Genomic DNA, 25,288 nt, shown 5'->3' with positions numbered 1-25,288 from the left:
GGAGAGCTTCCCCCTAGGAGGCCCTTATGCAGGTTACATGAGAACAATTTTCATAATTTGGTTCACAACTATGTGGTTGAAAATACTCCTCGTATGCAAATACTGTCCAATTGGGACATATCTCGCCCAAGAGAAAGTGATGTAGGGAGAAACTCTTGGGGACCAGAGAATAAACATATTATGGCTGGGGTGGAGAGGAACACTGAGTTAACTCATCAAGCCCTCTGGGAAATTCAAAGTTTGAGGGAGGCACTCATGGGAATTATGGAGAACAATCCCACTACTTCATCACCACCATCATCAAAGAAAGAAACTTGAGTACACGAGAATGGGCACTCCCCTTGGCTTGTGCCCAGCTTGGGGAGGTTCCTCGGTATCGTACCACCGTCACTTTTATTATCTTTACCTATTTTTATTTTGATCCTTAGTTATTTTGTGATTTACTTGAATAAAAGTTCAGTATGATCCATTTTTGAGCGCTAGTTTCGTGATCTATCTATCTATGTAAGCGAGTTGAGAGTTATATAATAAAGAGTAGTTTGAGTTTTTGCTTATTTATTTTTATGATTCAATCTTAGTAATGGAAATAATGAAAAAGATCATATGCTAATCTTATGGAAAGTAATGACATTACATAAGGAAAAGTGTAGGTGGTAAAATTTACTGAAAGTTAACTAACATAGCATTGGTCAATAATGCAACTCATGAAAAAATTAATAAGGGAAGAGAAGATTCACATGCAAATACACTATCTTGGAGATCTTTTATGATTGTGAGCCCCCCTTAAGTATTTTATGTCAAATTGTTGACATTGGACAAGGAAGACAACATAATGAGTTATGTTTGCTTATATTCACATAGAAGTTATATTGTTATAGATCCTCCAACATGTGGTGCTTGCCCAATATTTTTGCTAGCCAAAAATCTACACCAAGTAGAGATACTACTTGTGCATCCAAAAACCCTTAAACCCAGTTTCATGTCATGAGAGTCCACTATACCTACTTATGGATTGAATAAGATCCTTCAAGTAAGTTGTCATCGATGCATAAAGCAATAAATATTGCTCCTAAATATGTATGATCCTTTATTGTAAGGGAAAATAAGCTTTGTACGATCTTGTGATGGTAAAGTAATAAAAGTGATGGACTGCATAATAAAGGTTGCTGTCACAAGGGGCGATACAAAGTGACATTCCTTTGCATTAAGAGCTTGCACATCCAAAAATAAAAAGCGCATGACAACCTCTGCCTCCCTCTGCGAAGGACCTATCTTTTATTTTTATGTATTTACTTTTCATGCAAGAGTCAATAGTGTTCTCCCCTATTCCTTTTTATTTTTCTCTTTTGCAAACATCACGTGGTGGGGAAGGATCTAGGCATATATCCAGTTGCATATGAGTGATCATGAGTTATTACTGTTGACATTACCCTTGAAGTGAATAAGTTGGGAGGCAAAATTATAAGCCCCTATCATTCTATGTGTTTGGTTGAAACATTTTGCTCCATATATATGTTGTGAGTGTTAGCAATCATAGAAGACTAAATGATAGTTGAGTATGTGGACTAGCTAAAGAAAGGCTCCTACTTGAGACCCTTCTTGAAAAGATGATGAATTGTAATTGCCTTCTTGACTAAGAACACAGTTTGTTAGTTTTCAAGAAAGTTTGTGCCTTATACTTCATTGTTGTGATGAAATTGTTACTTGCTCATGAGAGTTTTATGATAATGTTTATTGCTGCTATAATGATGATCATGATGCTACTATGTCTATATTTTGTTTTTATCAACACCACTCTCTCTAAACATGTGGGCATGATTATCGATATCGACTTTCGCTTGACGACAAGCGAGGTCTAAGCTTGGGGGAGTTGATACGTCCATTTTGCATCATGTTTTCCTACTATTATTTATAGTGTTTTTAATAAATATAACACTTTGTGGAGCAATTCTAATGCATCTTCTCTCTTAATATGCAAGATTTACATGAAGAGGGAGATTGCCGGCAGCTGGAATTCAGGACCTGAAAAGGCTATGTCAGAGATACCTATTCTGCACATCTCCAAATGAGCTGAAATTTCACAAAGATTTATTTTGGTATAAATAAACAATATTGGAGAAAATAGATACCAAAGGGGGCCACCCAGGTGCCCATGAAGCACCAGGGCGCCCCCACCCCCTGGGCGTGCCCTAGTGGCTTGTGGGGCCCCTGGCCAGCCTTCGATGCCCATCTTCTGGTATATAAGCCCATTTTCCCTAGAAAAAATAAAGAGAAGACTTCTGGGAGGAGCGCCGCCGTCTCGAGGCGGAACTTGGGCAGGAGCACTTTTGCTTTTCAGCAGAGCGATTCCTCCGGGTATACTTCCCTCTAGGAGGGGGAAATCAAAGCCATCGTCATCACCAACAACCCTATCATCGTGGGAGGACCAATCTTCATCAACATCTTCACCATCACCATCCCATCTCAAATCCTACTTCATCTTTTCTATTCAATCTTTGTATGAAAACCTCAGATTGGTACATGTGGGTTGCTACTAGTGTTGATTACATCTTGTAGTTGATGCTAGTTGGTTTATTTGGTGGAAGATTATATGTTCAGATCTATTATGCTATTCAATGCCTTTCTAATCTTGGACATGAATATGATTTGTGAGTAGTTACTTTTGTTCTTGAGGACATGGGGGAAGTTTCATAAGTAATCATATGAATTTCGTATTCATTCGATATTTTGATATTATGTATGTTGTTGTTCCCATTAGTGGTGTTATGTGAACGTCGACTACATGACACTTCACCATCTTTGGGCCTAAGGGAATGCATAGTGGAGTAGTAATTAGATGATGGGTTGCTAGAGTGACAGAAGCTTAAACCCTAGTTTATGCGTTATTCCGTAAGGGGCTGATTTGGATCCATATGTTTAATGCTATGGTTAGATTTATCTTAATTCTTCTCTCATAGTTGCGGATGCTTGTGAGAGGGATTAATCATAAGTGGGAGGCTTGTTCAAGTAGGAACAACAACCAAGCACTGGTCCACCCACATACCAAATTATCAAAGTAGCGCACGGGAATCAAACAAACATGATGAACGTGACAAGATGAAATTCCCGTGTGTCCTCAAGAACACTTTGCTTATTATAAGAGACCGTTCTAAACTGTCCTTTGCTACAAAAAGCATTGGGCTACCTTGTTGCACCTTAGTTACTATTTCTACTTGGCACTTGTTGCAAATTATCGTGCTATCAAACTGCCCCTTACCGACAATTTTAGTGCTTGCAGGAAATACCTTGTTGAAAACCGCTAGTCATTTTCTTCTGCTCCTTGTTGGGTTCGACACTCTTACTTATCGAAAGGACTACGATTGATCCCCTATACTTGTGGGTCATCAAGGCCATGGACCTGGTGGGCCCGGACTGTCAGCCTCTCCACGTACAGTCATCTCCCGATTCCTCTCGTTTGTTGACAATGTTGAGAATGACAGACGGAAGGAAACCTTCGGGAGCATGATTTTTGGAATGAACGTGATCCAGAGGACTTGGCGTGCAATCCAAGAAGCAGCCGAGGCGGCCACGAGGGTGGAGGGCGTGCCCACCCCTACAGGGCGCGCCCCCTTTCTCGTGGGCCCCTCGGGCGGCCACCGACCTACTTCTTCCTCCTATATATACCCACGTACCCCGAAAACATCCAGAGAGCCAACGAAAAACAATTTCCACCACCGTAACCTTCTGTATCCGCGAGATCCCATCTTGGAGCCTTCGTCGGTGCTCCGCCGGAGGGGGAATCGACCACGGAGGGCTTCTACATCAACACCATAGCCCCTCCGATGAGTTGTGAGTAGTTTACCACAGACCTTCGGGTCCATAGTTATTAGCTAGATGGCTTCTTCTCTCTTTTTGGATCTCAATACCATGTTCTCCCCCTCTCTTGTGGAGATCTATTTGATGTAACTCTTTTTGTGGTGTGTTTGTCGAGATCCGATGAATTGTGGGTTTATGATCAAGTTTATCTATGAGAAATATTTGAATCTTCTCTGAATTATTTTATGTACGATTGAGTTATCTTTGCAAGTGTCTTCAAATTATCAGTTATCTTTCTTGCCATGGGAGAAGTGCTTAGCTTTGGGTTCGATCTTGCGGTGTCCTTACCCAGTGACAATAGGGGTTGCAAGGCACGTATTGTATTGTTGCCATCGAGGATAAAAAGATGGGGTTTATATCATATTGCATGAGTTTATCCCTCTACATCATGTCATCTTTCTTAATGCGGTACTCTGTTCTTATGAACTTAATACTCTATATGCATGCTGGATAGCGGTCGATGTGTGGAGTAATAGTAGTAGATGCAGGCAGGAGTCGGTCTACTTGTCGCGGACGTGATTCCTATAGACATGATCATGCCTAGATAATCTCATAATTATTCGCTTTTCTATCAATTGCTCGACAGTAATTTGTTCACCCACCGTAATACTTATGCTATCTTGAGAGAAGCCAGTAGTGAAACCTATGGCCCCCGGGTCTATCTTTTATCATATAAGCTTTCAATCTACTTTTATTTGCATCTTTACTTTTCCAATCTATATTATAAAATACCAAAAATATATTTATCTTATCATACTATCTCTATCAGATCTCACTTTCGCAAGTGGTCATGAAGGGATTGACAACCCCTTTGTTGCGTTGGTTGTGAGATCTTTGTTTATTTGTGTAGGTGTGTGGGACTTTTGAGGAGCCTCCTACTGGATTGATACCTTGGTTCTCAAAAAATGAGGGAAATACTTACGCTACTATTGCTGCATCACCCTTTCCTCTTCAAGGAAAACCAACGCAAGCTCAAGACGTAGCCAGATGGATTTCTGGCGCTGTTGTCGGGGAGGTCTTCGCTCAAGTCAAGACATACCAAGTACCCATCACAAACTCATCTCCCTCGCATTTACATTATTTGCCATTTGCCTCTCGTTTTCCTCTCCCCCACTTCACCCTTGTCGTTTTATTCGCCCTCTCTTTCCCAATCTTCTCCTCTCTCTCTTTCGCTTGCCTTTTTCCGTTTGCTCGTGTGATAGATCGTTTACCTTGTCGTTATGGCTAGTTCCTTATCCGCTCCTATGTCTCCCAAGTTTGAAATTCTTCACTTCAAGCAAAGGCAAGGAGAAAACTTAAAAGATGCTTGGTATAGGATGATGGAATCTTATTGTAATTGCACCCTAGAGGTGAATTTTAGAATTCTACCAATTTTTATGTTGGGTTAAATATGTCGCATAGACAACTCTTGGATTGCATTGCCAAGGGAAATTTTATTGAAATTGATCCCAGTATTGCGCATGAAATTATAGAGGGAATAGTGGGAACACTACCTCAAAAAGGGGGATCACATCCTACCCAAGAAAAAACACAAGTGTTTGGAAAGATTTGCCAAGTAACAAAAATATTGCAAAAGTCTCTTGAGCCTCTTAAAAGTGTTAGCGGAAATCTTCACCACATGAATATGTTGATTACCCTTTGCAATAAGCGGTTGGACTATTTAGATTTAAAAATTTCCGAGTATGAAGGGAAACGCAAAGAACCTCCCGGCTTCAAGCATGACTCCGCTAAAAAACTGAAAATCAAATATGGCACTACTTAGATCTATCTTCGCTTTTATGCCTAGCTAGGGGCGTTAAACGATAGCGCTAGTTGGGAGGCAACCCAATTTTATTTGTGTTTTTTGTTTTTGTTTCTGTTTAGTAATAGATTTTGCATATACCTTCTGTTTAGATGTGTTTTTATATTTTAATTAGTGTTTGTGCCAAGTAGAACCTATAGGATAACCTACGATGATAGTTAATTTGATTCTGCTGAAAAACAAAAACTTTGCGCACACGAAATTAGTTTTGTTAAATCACAGAAACGTGATTTTGCGTTGATTCTTTTTGCTGTATATCAATAGACAAATTTCACAGGACTTCCTATTTTGGTAGGATTTTTAGTGTTCCAGAAGTTTGCGTTAGTTACAGATTTCTACAGACTATTCTGTTTTTGATAGATTCTGTTTTTCGTGTGTTGTTTGCTTATTTTGATGCATCTATGGCTAGTATTAAGTGTTATGAACCATAGAGAACTTGGAATGAAGTAGGTTTAACACCAATATAAATAAAGAATGAGTTCATTACAGTACCTTATGTGGTGGTTTTGCTTTCTTTCACTAACGGAGCTTATGAGATTTCCTGTTGAGTTTTGTGTTGTGAAGTTTTCAAGTTTTGGGTAAAGATTTGATGGACTATGGAATAAGGAGTGGAAAAAGCCTAAGCTTGGTGATGCCCATGGCACCCCAAGATATTCAATAGTAGTGAAAAGCCTAAGCTTGGGGATGCCCCCGGAAGGCATCCCCTCTTTCATCTTCGTTCATTGGTAACTTTACTTGGAGCTATATTTTTGTTCGCCACATGATATGTGTTTTGCTTGGAGCGTCGTGTATGATATTAGTTTTTTATTTTTAGTTTTCCACAATCATCCTTGCTGTACACACCTTTTGGGAGAAGCCCATTTTATTGAAATTTATTAGAATACTCTACGTGCTTCACTTATATCTTTTGAGCTAGATAATTTTTGCTCTAGTGTTTCACTTATATCTTTTAGAGCACGGCGGTGGCTTAATTTTGTAGAAATTGCTAGTCTCTCATGCTTCACTTATATTATTTTTAGAGTCTCTTAGAACAGCATGGTATTTGCTATGGTTATAAAATTGGCCCTAGAATGGTAGGCATCCAAGTTGGGTATAATAAAAACTATCATAGGAAGTGAATTGGATGATATGATCAATTTGATACTTGATAATTGTTTTGAGATATGGAGGTAGTGATATTAAAGTCATGCTAGTTGGGTGATTATAAATTTAAAGAATGCTTGTGTTGAAGTTAGCAAGTCCCATAGCATGCATGTATGGTTAAAGTTGTGTAACAAATTTGAAACATGAAGTGTCCTTGGATTGTGCATCCTTATGAGTGGCGGTCGGGGACGAGCGATGGTCTTTTCCTACCAATCTATCCCTCTAGGAGCATGCGCGTAGTTCTTGGTTTTTGGTGACTTCTAAATTTTTGCAATAAGTATATGTGTTCTTTTGACTAACGTTGAGTCCATGGATTATACGCACTTTTACCTTTCCATCATTGCTAGCCTCTTCGGTACCATGCATTGCCCTTTCTCACCTTGAGAGTTGGTGCAAACTTCGCGGGTGCATCCAAACCCCGTGATATGATACACTCTATCACGCATAAACCTCCTTATATCTTCCTCAAAACAGCCACCATACCTACCTATTATGGCATTTCCATAGCCATTCCGAGATATATTGCCATGCAACTTTCCACCGTTCTGTTTATCATCATGACACGCATTACTTTTGTCATATTGCCATTGCATGATCATGTAGTTGACATCGTATTAGTGGCAAACCCACCATGCATAATTTTTCATACATGTCACTCTTGATTCATTACACCATCCCGGTACACCGCCGGAGGCATTCATATAGTGTCATATCTTGTTCTAGTTTTGAGTTGTAATTCATGTGTTGTAAATCAATAAAAGTGCCATGATCATCATTATTAGAGCATTGTCCCCAAAAAGAAAAAAAAGAAAGGCCAAAATAATAAAAAAGGAAAGGCCCAAAAGAAAAAAAAAGAAAAAAAGAAAAAAAAAGAAGAAAAAGAAGAAAAAAGAAAAAAAGGGGCAATATTACTATCTCTTTTCCACACTTGTGCTTCAAAGTAGCACCATGTCCTTCGTATAGTGAGTCTCATATATTATTCTTCAAAGTAGCACCATGTTTTTCATATAGAGAGTCTCATATGTTGTCACTTTTTCATATACTAGTGGGAATTTTTCATTATAAAACTTGGCTTGTATATTCCTACGATGGGCTTCCTCAAAATGCCCTAGGTCTTCGTGAGCAAGCAAGTTGGATGCACACCCACTAGTTTTCTTTTGTTGAGCTTTCATTCATTTATAGCTCTAGTGCATCCGTTGCATGGCAATCCCTACTCCTCATGTTGACATCAATTGATGGGCATCTCCATAGCCCGTTGATTATCCTCGTCAATGTGAGACTTTCTCCTTTTTTGTCTTCTCCACACAATCCCCATCATCATATTCTATTCCACCCATAGTGCTATATCCATGGACCACGCTCATGTATTGCGTGAAAGTTGAAAAAGTTTGAGATTATTTAAGTACGAAACAATTGTTTGGCTTGTCAACGGGGGTGTAGAATTTGGGAACATTTTTGTGTGATGAAAATGAAGCATAGCCTAACTATATGATTTTGTAGGGATGAACTTTCTTTAGCCATGTTATTTTGAGAAGACATGATTAATTTTATTAGTATGCTTGAAGTATTACTATTTCTTTTGTCAATATGAACTTTTATTTTGAATCATTTGGATCTGAACATTCATGCCACAATAAGAAAATTACATTGAGAATTATGCTAGGTAGCATTCCACATCAAAAATTTTGTTTTTATCATTTACCTACTCGAGGACGAGCAGGAATTAAGCTTGGGGATGCTTGATACGTCTCCAACGTATCTATAATTTTTGATTGTTCCATGCTATTATATTACCCCTTTTGGATGTTTATGGGCTTTATTTTACACATTTATATCATTTTTGGGACTAACCTACTAACCGGAGGCCCAGCCCGTATTGCTATTTTTTTGCCTATTTCAATATTTTGAGGAAAAGGAATATCAAACGGAGTCCAAACGGAATGAAACCTTTGGGAGCGTGACTTTTGGAACGAACATGATCCAGAGGACTTGGAGTGCAAGCCAAGAAGCAGGCGAGGCGACCACGAGGGTGGAGGGCGCGCCCCCTTTCTCGTGGGCCCCTCGGGCGGCCACCAACCTACTTCTTCCTCCTATATATACCCACGTACCCCGAAAACATCCAGAGAGCCAACAAAAAACAATTTCCACTGCCGTAATCTTCTGTATCCACGAGATCCCATCTTGGAGCCTTCGCCGGCACTCCACCGGAGGGGGAATCGACCACGGAGGGCTTCTACATCAACACCATAGCCCCTCCGATGAGTTGTGAGTAGTTTACCACAGACCTTCGGGTCCATAGTTATTAGCTAGATGGCTTCTTCTCTCTTTTTGGATCTCAATACCATGGTCTCCCCCTCTCTTGTGGAGATCTATTCAATGTAACTCTCTTTGCGCTGTGTTTGTCGAGATACGATGAATTGTGGGTTTATGATCAAGTTTATCTATGAGAAATATTTGAATCTTCTCTGAATTATTTTATGTATGATTGAGTTGCCTTTGCAAGTCTCTTCGAATTATCAGTTTGGTTTGGCCTACTAGATTGATCTTTCTTGCCATGGGAGAAGTGCTTAGCTTTGGGTTCAATCTTGCGGTGTCCTTACCCAGTGACAATAGGGGTTGCAAGGCACGCATTGTATTGTTTCCATCGAGGATAAAAAAGATGGGGTTTATATCATATTGCATGAGTTTATCCCTCTACATCATGTCATCTTTCTTAATGCGTTACTCTATTCTTATGAACTTAATACTCTAGATGCTTGCTGGATAGCGGTCGATGTGTGGAGTAATAGTAGTAGATGCAGGCAGGAGTCGGTCTACTTGTCGCGGACATGATGCCTATATACATGATCATGTCTAGATAATCGCATAATTATTCGCTTTTCTATTAATTGCTCGACAGTAATTTGTTCACACACCGTAATACTTATGCTATCTTGAGAGAAGCCACTAATGAAACATATGGCCCCCGGGTCTATCTTTTATCATATAAGCTTTCAAACTACTTTTATTTGCATCTTTACTTTTCCAATCTATATTATAAAATACCAAAAATATATTTATCTTATCATACTATCTCTATCAGATCTCACTTTCGCAAGTGGCCGTGAAGGGATTGACAACCCCTTTATTGTGTTGGTTGTGAGTTCTTTGTTTGTTTGTGTAGGTGTGTGGGACTTTTGAGGAGCCTCCTACTGGATTGATACCTTGGTTCTCAAAAACTGAGGGAAATACTTACGCTACTATTGCTGCATTACCCTTTCCTCTTCAAGGAAAACCAATGCAAGCTCAAGACGTAGCAAACGTCAAGGGGGACTCCTGAGCATCGCGACTCAGGAGCCTAACTGGTCACGTAGCCCCTCACTCCTTGGTCCCGTCCCGGTGAACCGGTCGGGGTCAACGGCGGTTGAGGTATGCGCGGGGCCAGGCTCTGCCGAAGTAGAACGCTAGATCTACCCCTACGTTCCCTTCCTATAAGTTGTTTGCACGTCAAGGGGGACTGCTGAGCATCGCGACTCAGGAGCCTAACTGGTCACGTAGCCCTCACTCCTTGGTCCCGTCCTGGTGATCCAGTCGGGGCCAACGCGGCTGAGGTATGCGCTGGGCCGGGCCCTGCCGACGTAGAACGTAAAGCAAATAGGAAGAAAACTGCAAAATCTCAAAGCAAATATTACAAACCATAATTGTCTTCACAATAACAGATGCAAGTTTAAACGCCTCCACGAGGCATGGTGCACATTCAGGAATTAAGAAGGAAAGAAGCAGTAAGTAAGTCATCCCTGGACACCGCCGTCGCCCGCCAGGGACTCCACTCCTGTGGTGGCGTCGCCTTCACCTGTACCACCACCCGGGGCCGCAGGATCAGCAGCACCACCTGCCGTGGGCGCAGGATCGGAGGCATGGAACTTCTCCAACAAGGCATCCACCTGGCCTTTCGTGGATTCAGTAGTAGTGGCGTAGCACTCGCCGCCCATAGGCTCCAGCAGCTCGTCAAGATTGGCGTCGGGGTCACGGAGGTGGAGCTGGCTGAAGACGTGCGTCAGTGCAGCGGAAGAAAGGACGCGAGCTTCTTCCTCTGCCATGGGGCTGATGCCGCTCACGACTTCCTCAAGCGCCTCGACCAAGTAAGGAAGTAGTTGGGTGGGGCCGTCCTCGTCGGTAGTCAGCGGCTTCTCCAGGCTCTTCTCATAGAGTGCCTTCAGTGCTACGCGAGACCTCTCCTCGGGGAGTGTGAAGGTCGCGCGGTCCTCGGCCAGGACCTTCGCCTTGGCATCAAGTTCGGCCTCCTCCGCCCTCACCTTCTGCTCCAGCTTTTCCAGCCGGCCGCGCTCAGTGGCCTGCGCCTCTGCCAACCGCGCTAGTTCGGCGTCGCGGCCCTTGACGGTGTCCTCCCGGGCCTTCATCCTCTCCTCCTCCGCCTGGCGGTCACGAGCTTTTTCGGCGTGCTTGTCGTGCAAATCCTTCAGCTCGGCCTCTAGTGCCCTGCGGCGGTCCTGGGCGGCTGCGGCATCCTTCAGCGCCACCTTGCGAACGGCTGCGGCTTGGGTGGCGGCCTGCTTCTTCTTCTCAGAGGCCGCCGCGACCCGCCTTAGCGCCGCTCGGATAGAGGCGTCGGAGTGAAGCCAGCTAGAAACCAGCTCCAGATGCTCGGCTACCAGATGGGAGTCGGTGCCCTGGAGGTCTTCTCGTAGCTGGGCCATCTCGAAAAGGGCACGTTCCAAGACATCGGGGGAGGCAGAAGGACATGGAACCAGCGGCGCGGCAGAAGGAAGAGGCGGTAGCGTAGCCATGGCTTGGGAGACTGGGGGCTCCTGAGCCTTAGGTACCTCAGCAGCAGTGTCGGGTAGCAGCACCTCCGAAGCCAGGAGGCCCATGGGGGCTGACTCTTCATGAAGATGCCCTCCCAGGCCTCGCGAGGATGACCGGGTAGGGAAGGTGCGAACGCCGTCGCCTCCCCTCCCCATGGAAGAAGGTGCGGCAACGGCAGATGGCTCGGCCCCAGACGGCGTCAGCGCGTCCTCCTTCCTCTTCTTTGCCATAGGCGGCGGCCTAGCCAATCGATGGTGAACTTCAAGGACCAACAGCATAACCAAGAACAGGATGGAGCACGGACACTTACTGGCCTACCACGGTGTAGTCCACCTTCCTCTTGCTGAGCTTGAAGCCCGAGAGCCTCGCGGCCAGGGGCGCAGCCGCAAGGGCTCCAGGGCAGGAGAAGGCATAGCAGAAGGGCTGGAAGTGGCTCCAGGCGGCATCCAGGCAGAAGCAGCCTCTCGGGAGATCAGCGACGACCTGCTCTTTGTCGGAACCTCGGCCGGAGGCCCCCTCAGGAGGCTGGGCTTGGCTCGCGAGGGGCCTCCTGCCGCGAGTGGCTCTTTCGTCCCTAGGGGGCGTCGTCATCATCGTCGTCATCCGGCATCATGCGGAGGAGATCAGTCTTGCACAAGGGGGAGGTCTCCCCCGTCTCCTCGGGAGTCGCCTCCGAGTCATGCTCCTCGTCTTCCTCCTCTTCTCCTCCCCCGCGGGAGTCACCTGACGACACGTTCACCGGTGTCATCGTCTCCAGGACCGCGGGAGGCACCGGCGGCACCAGGCCGCGCCCATCAAAGGTAGGCATGGCGGCCACGACCTGCACCCCACCCTTGCAAAGGAACAAAGGAGTGAAGGCGCCAGGCGGGTATTCCTAGTCATCCTCGACCAGGAGCCGGAGCGCCGCGGCCAGCTCTTCGTCAGGCAAGGTTTCCGGGCTCAGGTGAAGCTCGTCGCCTGCGCCCCCAAGCATCCATAAGGGGCTCGAGCGCACCAGAAGCGGAGCCACCCGCTGCATCAAGAACTCCCTCAGGAGCACGACCCCCGTCAGCTTCACCGCCTTCGCGTTGCCCGGCTTCAGGTCGGTGTTCATCCTCTCCAGCACCAGCACCGCCCGGCTGTCGGTGAGCTTCGTGCGCAACCACCCTTCATCGGACTGGGGCTTCTCCGTCGGCAGCGCCAAGCATGGGTGGAAGCACTTAGACCCCATCATCACCCACTTGCTCCGAAAGCCGTCGACCCTCTTCCCTGCCTTCGAAATTGCGTTGGCCTTGCCGTACGCGACGAAATTGGCACACCCCAAGGTGTGGTCACCGTTGGTTTGAAGGAAGAAGAAGTGGCGCAGTAGAGCCACGAACGGCATCACCCTGACATACGCCTCACAGTAGTAGGCGAAAATCGACAAGAGAAGAATGGAGTTGGGATGGAGATGAAGGGCCTGCAACCTGTAATGGCGGAGGACGGCGGAGAAGAAGTCGGAGAAGGGGGGAACTAGGCTTGCGACGACGGCACTCGTAAAGAAGGGATAGAAAGTGCTCCCTTGAGCCTCTGGCATGGCGGAGCCAGCCCGGAGTTCAGTCTTCCACTTTTCATTGCTCTCCCCCGCCGTCAGCAGGCGCGTGGCAGCGAGATTCTTCTCCGGGATAGTGGGCGCGTCCAAGGCCGGCTCATACCAAGCTGGCGGCGCACCAACCTTGGCCTTGCGGGGCGCCATCGGTCGCTGAAAGGGAAAGGATCGTAGCGGATCGGGAGATTTCGGAAGCAAGGAGCGAGGAAGGGGATCTAGAGAAAGACGAAGGAAAGCAATGAAGGCATGCCTTGCCCGCACTAGCCTTTTGTCAGACGGGCAGTTGCCGAGGAAGCGTGGGGAAGCGGAGACGCCCACGTCCAATCAGTCGCCACACGTCGACCAAGGCCGCAGGATGTTGGGGCCCGCGGCGCTCCGCACTTGCCCTTTGGCTTCGCTGCTAAGCCAAGTCCGAGCGCGCCTTGGGCTCGGGGGCTACTATCGGCGTTCTGGGAACAGGGGTCCCCAGACTTGCCTGCCTGCGGCCCTTGGCGTGGCTCCACCAGCGGCCCGGTATGGCCCTTCTTCGTCAACCAACACTCAAGACCCTCGCGAGGGGCCAAGCCTCGCGAGGCGGACTATGCAAGGCCTCCTCAAGAGCGGCCTCACCAGGCAAGCTCGCGAGGGGGCAGAGAGATCAAGGCAAGGGGTACCTCATGAGGTTCCCATGACACAAGCCATGACGACCAAGGCCAGGCGGGCGCCAGGCGGGCGCCAGCGTATGCAGTGTCCTCGTTTCCCCTTTGGTGCTAAGGGGGCAACTACAGGCGCAGAGTACCGAGGCATGAGGCAAAGGTTTCCATATTGGTGCAACAAGACCAAGACCAGCAGGACGGCAGGACGGAGGTAATCGTGGAGCCCAAGACGGCGTCACCACCAGCGCCTTTGACCGGCGAAGACCACCTTTAGTCAGGATAGCTTGTACTAGTTGTCCCCTTTCAAATTGGCCGTTGTTGGATCCCTTCCCGCTCAATATTTGGGGAGGGGACCAGGGCCTCTATAAATAGGACTAGCCACCACAGTGGGACTCGGACCAACGAGACCCGAAACTAGAACAAGTAGAACACCACACCAGCTCAAGAACACCTCTCCTCAGGAGGTTGTTCTTCCCTTGTACTGTTCTTCATCGGCCCAAGAGCCAATCCACCACCAACACACAGGAGTAGGGTATTACACCATGAAAATGCAACTATCCCTAGGTGGTTTTGGTAATTCATAACAACATATAGCTCATTGAGCTAATTCTATTCCAAGACTATTATTTCAGGAAAGCTCAATGAATGGCATGGCATGGATGATGAAAGTGGATCCCTCAAAATACTAAGGACAAAGGATTGTCTCAAGCTCAAAAGCTCAAGACTCTTCATTTTATATTTTAGTGATCCAAGATCACATTGAGTCTATAGGAAAAGCCAATACTATCAAGGAGGGATGAGGTGTTGCTTAATGAGCCTCTTGCTTCATGTGCTTAGTGATATGCTCCAAAACCCTCAGCTACTTTCCCACATCCACAAATGACCTAAACCCAAAGCCAAAATCGGTCACACCGATTCTTCCTATCCGGCGCCACCGATTCCAAAAGTCATAGCCACTGCCACAAACCCTAAGCAAATCGGTCTTACCGATAGGGATCTCGGTCTCACCGAGATGGGATTGTAATCTCTCTGTTTCCCTTCGTAACATTTCGGTCTAACCAAAGTGAGTGATCGGTCCCACCGAGATTGCAATGTAAACTCTCTGTTTCCCTTTTATAACATTTTTGTCTCACCGAAAAGAGCAAATCGGTCCCACCAAGTTTACTTGACCAACTCTCTGGAAAGCTTATTACCAAATCTGTCTCACCGAGTTTGTGTAATCGGTCTTACCAAGATTACGTTATGCCCTAACCCTAACCGAATCGGTCTCACCGAGATGCATGTCAGTCCTACCGAAAATCACTAACGGTCACTAGGTTTACTAAATCGGTCAGACCGAGTCTGTTGAATCGGTCCCACCGAGTTTGGTAAATTGTGTGTAACGGTTAGATTTTGTGTGGAGGCTATATATACCCCTCCACCTCCTCTTCATTCGTGGAGAGAGCCATCAGAACAAACCTACACTTCCAACTTACCATTTCTGAGAGAGAACCACTTACTCATGTGTTGAGGCCAAGATATTCCATTCCTACCATATGAATCTTGATCTCTAGCCTTCCCCAAGTTGCTTTCCACTCAAATCTTCTTTCCACCAGATCCAAAACCTATGAGAGAGAGTTGAGTGTTGGGGAGACTATCATTTGAAGCACAAGAGCAAGGAGTTCATCATCAACGCACCATTTGTTACTTCTTGGAGAGTGGTGTCTCCTAGATTGACTAGGTGTCACTTGGGAGCCTCCAACAAGATTGTGGAGTTGAACCAAGGAGTTTGTAAGGGCAAGGAGATCGCCTACTTCGTGAAGATCTACCGCTAGTGAGGCAAGTCCTTTGTGGGCGACGGCCATGGTGGGATAGACAAGGTTGCTTCTTCGTGGACCCTTCGTGGGTGGAGCCCTCCGTGGACTCGGGCAACCGTTACCTTTCGTGGGTTGAAGTCTCCATCAACGTGGATGTACGATAGCACCACCTATCGAAACCACGCCAAAAACATCCGTGCCTCCAATTGCCTTTGAATCCTCCAAACACTTCCCTTTACTTTCTTGCAAGTTGCATGCTTTAATTTCCGCTGCCTATATACTCTTTGCATGCTTGCTTGAATAGTGTGATGATTGCTTGACTTGTCCTAAAGTAGCTAAAATCAGCCAAACTCTAAAATTGGGAAAAGGTTAAGTTTTTAATTGGTAAAGTAGTCTAATCACCCCCCCCCCTCTAGACATACTTCAAGGTCCTACAAGTGGTATCAGAGTTTTGGTCTCCATTTGCTTTGATTTCCATAGCTTTGGTGGTCATAGCCTTGGTTTCACAACCTAGGAGAGTATGGCGTCTAGCGATGGAAATTATCACCGTAGAGGTCCTTACTTTGATGGTACTAATTTTGCTAGTTGGAAGCATAAGATGAAAATGCATATTCTCGGACATAACCCCGCCGTTTGGGCAATTATTTGTATTGGCTTGCAAGGTGAATTCTTTGATGGGAGAGAACCGAACCGTGAAGCTAATGCGGAAGAATTCAACAAATTCAAAATTGTGCCCCGAAGAATTCAACAAAATCAGCCGTCTTGAGAATGCAAAGGAAATTTGGGATACTTTGATTGATATGCATGAAGGTACCGAATCCGTCAAGGAATCCAAGTTGGATGTGCTCCAAAGTCAGCTTGACAAATTCAAAATGAAGGATGGTGAAGGTGTCGCTGAAATGTACTCTAGGCTTGCTCTTATCACAAATGAGATTGCCGGCTTAGGGAGTGAAGAGATGACCGACAAATTCATCATCAAGAAAATCCTAAGAGCATTGGATGGAAAGTATGATACCATGTGCACATTGATTCAAATGATGCCAAACTACAAAGATCTCAAGCCAACAGAAGTCATTGGAAGAATTGTTGCTCATGAGATGTCACTCAAGGATAAGGAGGAACTTCACAACAAGTCAAGTGGTGCTTACAAAGCCTCAAGTGAAGCCCCCACATCATCAAGTGAGAAACAAACCTTCAATGAAGAATTGAGCTTAATGGTGAAAAACTTCAACAAATTCTACAAGAGTAGAACCAAAGAAAGAAGCTCCAAGTCAAGGTCTTACAATGACAAAAGATCTTCTAGTCGAGAGCACAATTGCTACAATTGTGGGAGACCCGGACACTATTCCAATGAGTGTACGGCACCCTACAAAAGAAGAGAAGATTCTCCAAGAAGAAGAAGCAAAAGAGAAGAATCACCACCAAGAGAGAGGAGGAGTAGAGATGATCGTTATGAATGAAGACCCTCATGGAGAAGCAAGGATTCGGAAAGGAAGGACAAGTCATCAAGGAGCTACACAAAACGAAGACATCAAGCTCATGTTGGTGAATGGGTATCCGGCTCCGACTCCGACAATCACTCCGAGAGAAGCTATCACTCCGACTCCGAATATACTCAAGATGAAGGTGTTGCCGCTCTAGCACTTGTGTCAACCAACTCCTACGACATATTTGATTCACCAAATGAAGGAATTGGAAGATGCTTCATGGCCAAAGGTCCAAAGGTAACACACCCTGAGTATGTTGATTTCAATAGTGATGAAGATGACTTGCTTGTGGATGATGATTTACTTGTTAACAACTCTAGTGATTAATACTATGATGAAACGTCAATTAATCATGCTAATCAAGATAAAACGAATGACAATGATAAGGAGAAGATTGAGCTTTCAACTAAAGAACTAAACACTCTTAAGTTGGCTCATGAAACTATCTTCGAAGATCATTGAGAACTTTTAAGGGCTCATGAGAAGTTACGCTTTGAAAAGCTCACTCTTGAGCAAGAGCATGAGTTCTTAAAAGCAATCAATGATGATATCCGCAAGAAAAGTTCTTCTTACATTGCCAAGCATTTACTCTTATCTACTTACATGCCTCAAGTAAAGTCTAGTAACAAGTACAAGAAAGATACTTCCTCTAGTAGTAACAATAATAATGTCAAATCCAATATTGTTGCTTCTAGTAGTTCTCTTGATTCCACTAATGATTCTCCTAGCCAAGTTACACTTGAGCAAGAAAATAGCTTATTGAAGGGAATTATAGAGAAAGGTGTTTACAAGAGCCTTGCCGAGAGTAAGCAATTCGAGGAAATTGTACGCAAGCAAGGAAGACACCGGAAGAATCAAGGTGTTGGTTTTGAATGAAATTTCAATGCCAATGGAGTTGAGTGGGAAGAAGATCAATACCCCAAGACAAAGTTTGTTCCTCAACAAGAGAAGTATGATCCTACTTCCTTCAAGGGAACACAAGCTCAAGATGATCTTCCACCACAAGACCACAAGAACAAAGGCAAGGACAAGCTTCAAGAAGAGATTGATGCATTTGAAGAAGCACCTAAAGCCTCGTTCAAGTGGGTTCCCAAGACTATGTCAAGTTCTACTTCATGAAGTACAACTACAACTCCAAGGATTCCCATCAAGATGATGTGGATCCCGAAGAAGAAGAACTAGAGAGTTCTTGAGGGTGACTCCGCCAACATTCTTCACTCATATGATTATGGCAAGAACAAGTGCAATCAACTTCCACATCTTGCACTAGTTCAAGGAGTCACAAACCCTCATGTTGGTAAGGCAAGGGACAAGGTACCTAATGATTTCATGGTCGCGGTTACTTCATAATAACATGCTTAACGAGATCTTGGTATTTGATCTAAGTCTGGCCACTGGCCTATACGCACTAACCAACTACGCGGGAAAGATATGGGCACTCGACGTCGTGGTATCAGCTGAAGCCTTCTTGACGTCAGCGACGGAGTGGCACGCGCCAGATTGGACCGCGTAACGTGACTTCCTTTGTAATGGAGGTTGCTAGGTCTGCTTCCGGCCGCCCTCGCAACATGCAGGTGTGCAATGGGCGATGGGCCCAGACTGTCAGGACCCTGACTCAATGCCACATCGATCTAGCATGTAACACCTCATATCACTTTGCGGCCTCACGCACGGTATTCCCACGGGTGTCGCCTTACCTTTGCCCGGGACCGTTTGCGCCTTTTGGCACACGTATATGATAGTGTCGCTAGCATCCATATGATAAGGAGCCCGGGCTGACATGGCTAGTCGTAAACCCAAAGTGGCACAGACTTACAGGGACAGGCATCCATGACCCAGCATCGAACGTGTCGGTCATCAGCGAGCGAATCCAGGCTGTAGCACTGGGCTAACAGGACTCCGGTGAACCGGGCTGTAGCGGGCTAATAGGACTCCGGTATTCATCGCGTGACATTTCCCTGAAGGGACAGACACAGGAACGAAGAAGGACACATGTCGGCCAGCCTAAGTGTTCCGGAGCAGTAGCAAGCTACCATGGCTCGGTGGAAACACTAGGAGACATTTCCCGGTAAGAGGGGCTACTAAGGATAAACAACTAGATAGTCAGATCCCACACATACCAAGCATTTCAATAACATACACACAATATGCTCGATATGTGCAAATACAACATGGCATCACAACATGACTCTATGACTCAAGTATTTATTCATTAGGCTCCGAGGAGCGAGATAATACAAACATGGGTCTCACGACCCAACATTCAGAGCATACAAGTCAAAGCACAAGCGGAAGCTAACATGTCTGAGTACAGGCATCTAAAAATGAAAAAGGCTGAGAAGCCTGACTGTCTACCAGATCCTGCCGAGGGCACAAGATCGTAGCTGAGGTAACAAGCTAAACATCGAAGTCCACGTGGAACTACTAGTGAGACTGAAGTCTCTCTGCAAAAACATAAAATAGGCAAATGTGAGTACAAATGTACCCAGCAAGACTTACATCAAAACTAACTACATATGCATCATTATCAACAAAGGGGGATGGTGGGGTTTAACTGCAGCAAGCCAGCTTTGACTCGGTGGCTATCCTGAAACTACGACTGCAAGTAACTCTTTTGAAGTGGCGCACACGAGTCCACATATTCACCAACCAATACACCACTATGGATCCACTCCCGTCTCCCTACGAGAACGCCATCCATAGCACTCACACTTATCTTGCGCATTTTAGAGTATCCACTTTCACTTGTCTATGAACTGTACAGGCAACCCAGAAGTCCTTTACCGCAAACACGGCTATTCGAATAGATGATGTTAACCCTGCAGGGGTGTACTTCTTCATACATGTTTCCACCACTTAGCGTCTGCACACGACATGTGCTCGGCAGACTTCAAGCGAAAGCCGACGTGGGTGTAGACCACGACCTACCTAAACACTCAAGTCTCTAGTCCAGGTTTATCACCTATTCGGGTTCCATCCATGAGGAGATCCGGCCGGGGTTTCGCTCACAGCCCCAAACGATGTGAACAGGGTTCCGTGACACCAAACGGGCGCCCGGTATACCCGGCCACGTGCCTACCGCATCACAGCCCACCCCTCCGGTCAGCGCTGCGCACGGCCTCCAGCATACTACAAACACCAGAAACTACTTGCAACTCCTGGACAGAGGACAAGGGTGAATAAGAAGTCGAGCGGGGTCATATTTCAGGGCCCAATGCATGGTAGTAGCTGAATCATGGATCACAAACACAGAACTCAGTTCCTAAGGACGGCTTCAATGAGACAACCCACCATGTACTCCTACATGGCCTCTCACCGATACCTTTTACCAAATTGTGTTCACACACTTAGCTCACACACAGTAGGACATGTTCACACACCTCTGATTCATCCCCAATGAATTAGACCTGACTCAACTCTAAGCAATAGCAGGCATGGCAAACAAACATGAATGAGTAGGCACAACAGGGCTCAAACAACTCCTACTCATGCTAGTGGGTTTCATCTATTTACTGTGGCAATGACAGGTCATGCAGAGGATAAAGGGGTTCAGCTACCGCAACAAGTAACAAATATGTCGTTGTTGTCCTAATGCAGTAAAAGAGATCAGGAGCGAGAGAGTGGGATTTTATCGGAATGAACAAGGGGGTTTTGCTTGCCTGGCACTTCTGAAGATAGCATTGAGTCTTCATCGGTGTCAACGATCACAACGTCGGTACAACGTCTACCGAGGGGGAACAACACCGACAAACAGAGATGAAACACGATGAATGCAATGCACAATATGATGCATGCTATGACATGGCAATAAGAATGTGTTTTGGCTAATGCAAGCTAGAACAGATTGAGATGAGTCCATTTGAACCAAAGATTCAAATGCAAACCCATTTTAAGAGGTCATAATAGTGCATTAATTTGTTTCATCTAAAAAGCAATGTTAATGTGTTCTAAAATGCATGATTCCGGTACAGATGGATAGATTGGATTTTTTTGATCATTTTTCATATATAATTTGTTTGATTTGGAGCTACGGTTGATTTTCTATGATTTTTAGAAGTTTTGGTTATTTTCTGGAATTTCCTGTATAAAAATAAATCCAGAAAATACTTATTGCGTCAGCATGACATCACCCTGATGTCAGCAGGTCAACTGGGTGCCTCTAGGTCAAACCTGACCAGTAGGGTCCACTGGTCAGTGACAAGTGCTGGTTAGTGACACTGACAGGTGGGTCCGGTCAACGCCCACGTCAGCACGGTCAAAACTGATGCGTGGGCCCTCTGTGGTTAGTTAAACATACCAGGAAATAAACTAAGATTAATTAAGGGCGTGGGGCCCAGCTGTCAGTGCGAGAGACGGTTATTTAGCAGGGTAATTAGCCCCTAATGACGGCGCCACGTCAGCACGCCGGAGTTTCACCGGCGGCGACCAAAACACGGCGGAGGCGCACTGGAGTGGCTCGGGTTTCGCCTACAGGCCACCGTTTGCCGCGCGGAAGGGTGCGTTCAAAAGAGGGAAGCTAGGCGCATCTGTGGGTGTCCGTGGTTTGAGCGGGGGTGGACGGAGTCAACGGCGGCGAGCTCTTTTGCGGCCGCCGGATTTCGGGTGTCGAGCATTTCGGCGTTACAGTGCACTAGGGGAGGTGCTGGTGTGTTCTACGTGCTCCTGGTGAGGTATGGAGCATAGTGCCGTGCTCGGAAGTGAGCTGCGGTGGCCCTGGCCTCGTCTGTGTCATCGCCGACGGCCAGAAGCTCACGGCTCTGGTGAAAAGAGTGGCTAGGGTACGGAAACGAGCGCGGGGAGGAGGGGGGAATGGTGGTGGAGCTTACAGCGAGTCGAGAGAGGGTCACAGCGAGCTCGGAGAAGGCCTGGGGTCATCGGGCCGGCGGGCGCGATCGGTGGGGGGGAACGATGAGGGGTAAGAGCCAGGGGAGGGGGAAGAGCGCCAGGGAAAGAGGGGAGAGGTGCAGGGGGTCGTGGCCGTCCGCGTGGCGCGGTCGGGACGGGGAGGAAGCATGAGGTGGAAGCAGGAGGTGGCGTCCGGTGCGTGCGCGGGCGACACGCCTCTACCAGTAGGCAGAGGTAGACGACGAGGGGGAGGAGGTGGGCTGAGCCAGCAGGCTGGGCCGCCAGGTGAGTTTCCTTCCTCTCTCTCCTTTCACTTTTGTTTTCTATTTTTATTGCTCTGTTTTGAATTAGTAAAAATGCTAATTCATTTTTAAAACTGCTGAGACAAATTGTGGACACTAGTTGGTTTATTCCAAAGGCCCACAAATTATTCCAGAATATTTGGAGCAATCTGAATATATATATAGAATTCAAATGCCCCAATTCAAATACATTATGATTTAACTCAAAAATCCGGAAATGACCTATAAATATATTCATCATTTTTGGCAGAGGTTTTCACCTTTATCAGAAATCATGAAAATTTCCAAAGGGCAGTCTGGTTCATTGAGAAATTTATTTAGTAACCCTAGTTGGTTTAGGTGGTGCTGGGGGTTTTGAATCATCCCCATTTCAATTTTTTGTAAAGTAAACATGACGCATCACCAAATACTAGCACTAGTGTATTGCCAGAAGCTAGGGATGTGACAACTCACCCCCACTAAACAAGAATCTCGTCCCGAGATTCAAGCGTAGGGTAAGATGAAGGGGGAACGCAAACAAACACAATCTTCACGATCCAGGGGGCACTTCATAAGAGCATTGATTCGACCGCCATCATTGTCTCGATGTCTTGCTCCAGGAACTTCTACCAACATGACAACGAGAGAAAAAGAATCTCTAGAAGGATTGATCTTCTCGAAGATCGAGCAACTCAGGATCCACTCATGGAATGAGACATAGAAACATCTCACGAGCTGAGACGCGAATCACACATCTAGAGGAATGGAGTGAAGCAGATGACGAAGGTTCACTAGGTAGACAACAATTTCACGCTTAAGAAGGTGGTGAACGGTTGTCAACGTAGCGAGGAGTTGAGTTGCCATGATACCATAACGAGACATCTTGGAGGAGGGTGATTCGTAGAAATATCCCCTTGAGTGGCAAAAAGAATTACCTTTGATTTAGAGATCATTGAAATTCTTTATACCAGCTTAAGGCAAATCAAAATCAATATTTAGGAGGAGTTCGGTGGAATGACATACCCGGACCAGTATGGATGATGTGGATTACCTTGTTGAAGACAACACAAGGGATAATTTTGGTAACCGAGAGAATCTCAACAGTAGAGAGTGAGTCCACTGTTTGAAAAGTTATAGCATAACCGAGGAAACTGAGAGCAATCCCAGTTAGTGCCGATGGTAACACCTAGCGCTTGTGCGTGCTCTCAAGAACTTGAGCATTTCCATAATCATCAAGGTTTTACCAACATCCATGTCAAGGGTGCTGACAACACAACATACTACCATGATGACTAGCGATGGACAATGCAGATGCAAAGGAGGATAACACTTTCTCATATTTCACCTTAGCGAGGCCAAGGGGACGAAATCTGGATGATTGACCGAGAGACATTTAGCACTCCGCTTCTAATGTTCTCCTTGATGTACTAGCATATCCCATTCCTTGAAATGGTCTGGTATCTAGAACATCAAGTAAAGGTCGTACTTCGGAAACACAAAAATCATAAGGCATAGCTAGGGAGTAAATCCTACGAAGTCCTTATGGGGAAGTGGCCAACTTCCTCAATCAAGATACTATAATAATAGGTCTCCCGGATGGGTGTATTGGCCACGACATCCACCTTACCGATTATCGAGAGACCGACATTATAGTTCTTGGGAAATGTTCCAACCAGCATATCTGCCTAAGATTCAGATCTGGTTGGTGTCAGGATATTCCAGACTTACCAAGTCTAGAAAGAAAAATGAAAGTTTGCAACACAAATCGACAAGACGGCGTTGTGAGAATCTCGGGGAATGAACTATGGTAGCAAACTCCAAAACATAAGCCGTTTCTGCTACATACATGTGAACATGCTGTCGCAGACAAGCATGACCACGTAGTAGTCTTATAATAAAACACTACCGAGTTCTGGTGGGGAACCATCATTGAGGATATCGGAATCTTGTGCATGACCTAGGATAGCACAACAACTCCTTTCTCTTGAACAAGTCAGTCAGTGGCTTAGTGTGCTACGGAATTCATATGGAATGAAGATGATCAGTCTAACAGACCACAGAATACTTCGCATGTGCATAACTGACTTGGGATGATTCTAGAGGAGGTAAAAACATGCTTTCTCGAATTCATGGAGGCAACTAGCATCAAATGCACATGAATTAGAGGAAGTCACTTCTTTCATCCGAACATATACTTCACGAACGGGTCATGAAGATAATGCTTATAAAAATTCCCAATACTAACTGGATGTTCTGCACGAATCATAGAGAAGATAAAAATGTTGCTGATGGGTTCAGCAACAATTCATCGGAATTTCCATATCACTGGACTTCCACCATCATGTGAACGCGGTGATAGCATTGGTCAGACCCAACAGATATAGTGGTGTATGCTCGAGGAATCAACCACGAGTAAGACAACACTACGAACATCATTGGTTCTGATTTGGTTTGACGAAAGCCCATACTCAAACCAAAGTTTTATGAGACAATAGGTCCAACAACTGATCACGAGGATCAATCAATGAAGATATTATCTTTCTTCAACACACACACACAAGGATATCCCTTGGGGATGAACTAAGTCAGGTGAGCTTTTATCCTCCAACTCTCCAAGTTGTTGTTTAACTCAACCAACTAGCTCAGGGTATCCAACACAGATTCTTGGAGAAGGGGTGGTTTACAGGAATAAACCAACTTGATCACGAACTCAACATAGCGGTCAGGTGACGGCCTGGTGATACTTCTAAGAAGATATTCAGAAAATCACAAACCACCGATATGTTACTAAGCTCGAGAACAATCTTGCTTTTCAGGGCAAGAAGATATGATCAAACAAGCAAGGATTGACACTATCCTAACTCATTGATTGAAAAGTGCACCAGGAATAAGGACTAGGTAGCACGATCAACCTTAGGATGATGATTCAATAACCAACATGCTAAGGATGAAATTATTGTCCTTTAACTACCAAGCAACAAGGTTGCTATGAGTATTGATTTCACACATCACGATTCACTTGATATTCCAGTTGTGACAACACGGAACCGAGGAATGAGTAATGATGGTGAG

Source organism: Triticum dicoccoides, chromosome 5B (genome assembly GCF_002162155.2).
Source record: "Triticum dicoccoides isolate Atlit2015 ecotype Zavitan chromosome 5B, WEW_v2.0, whole genome shotgun sequence".
NCBI classification, from domain to species: Eukaryota; Viridiplantae; Streptophyta; class Magnoliopsida; order Poales; family Poaceae; genus Triticum; species Triticum dicoccoides.
Note: the sequence above shows the minus strand (reverse complement) of the source record.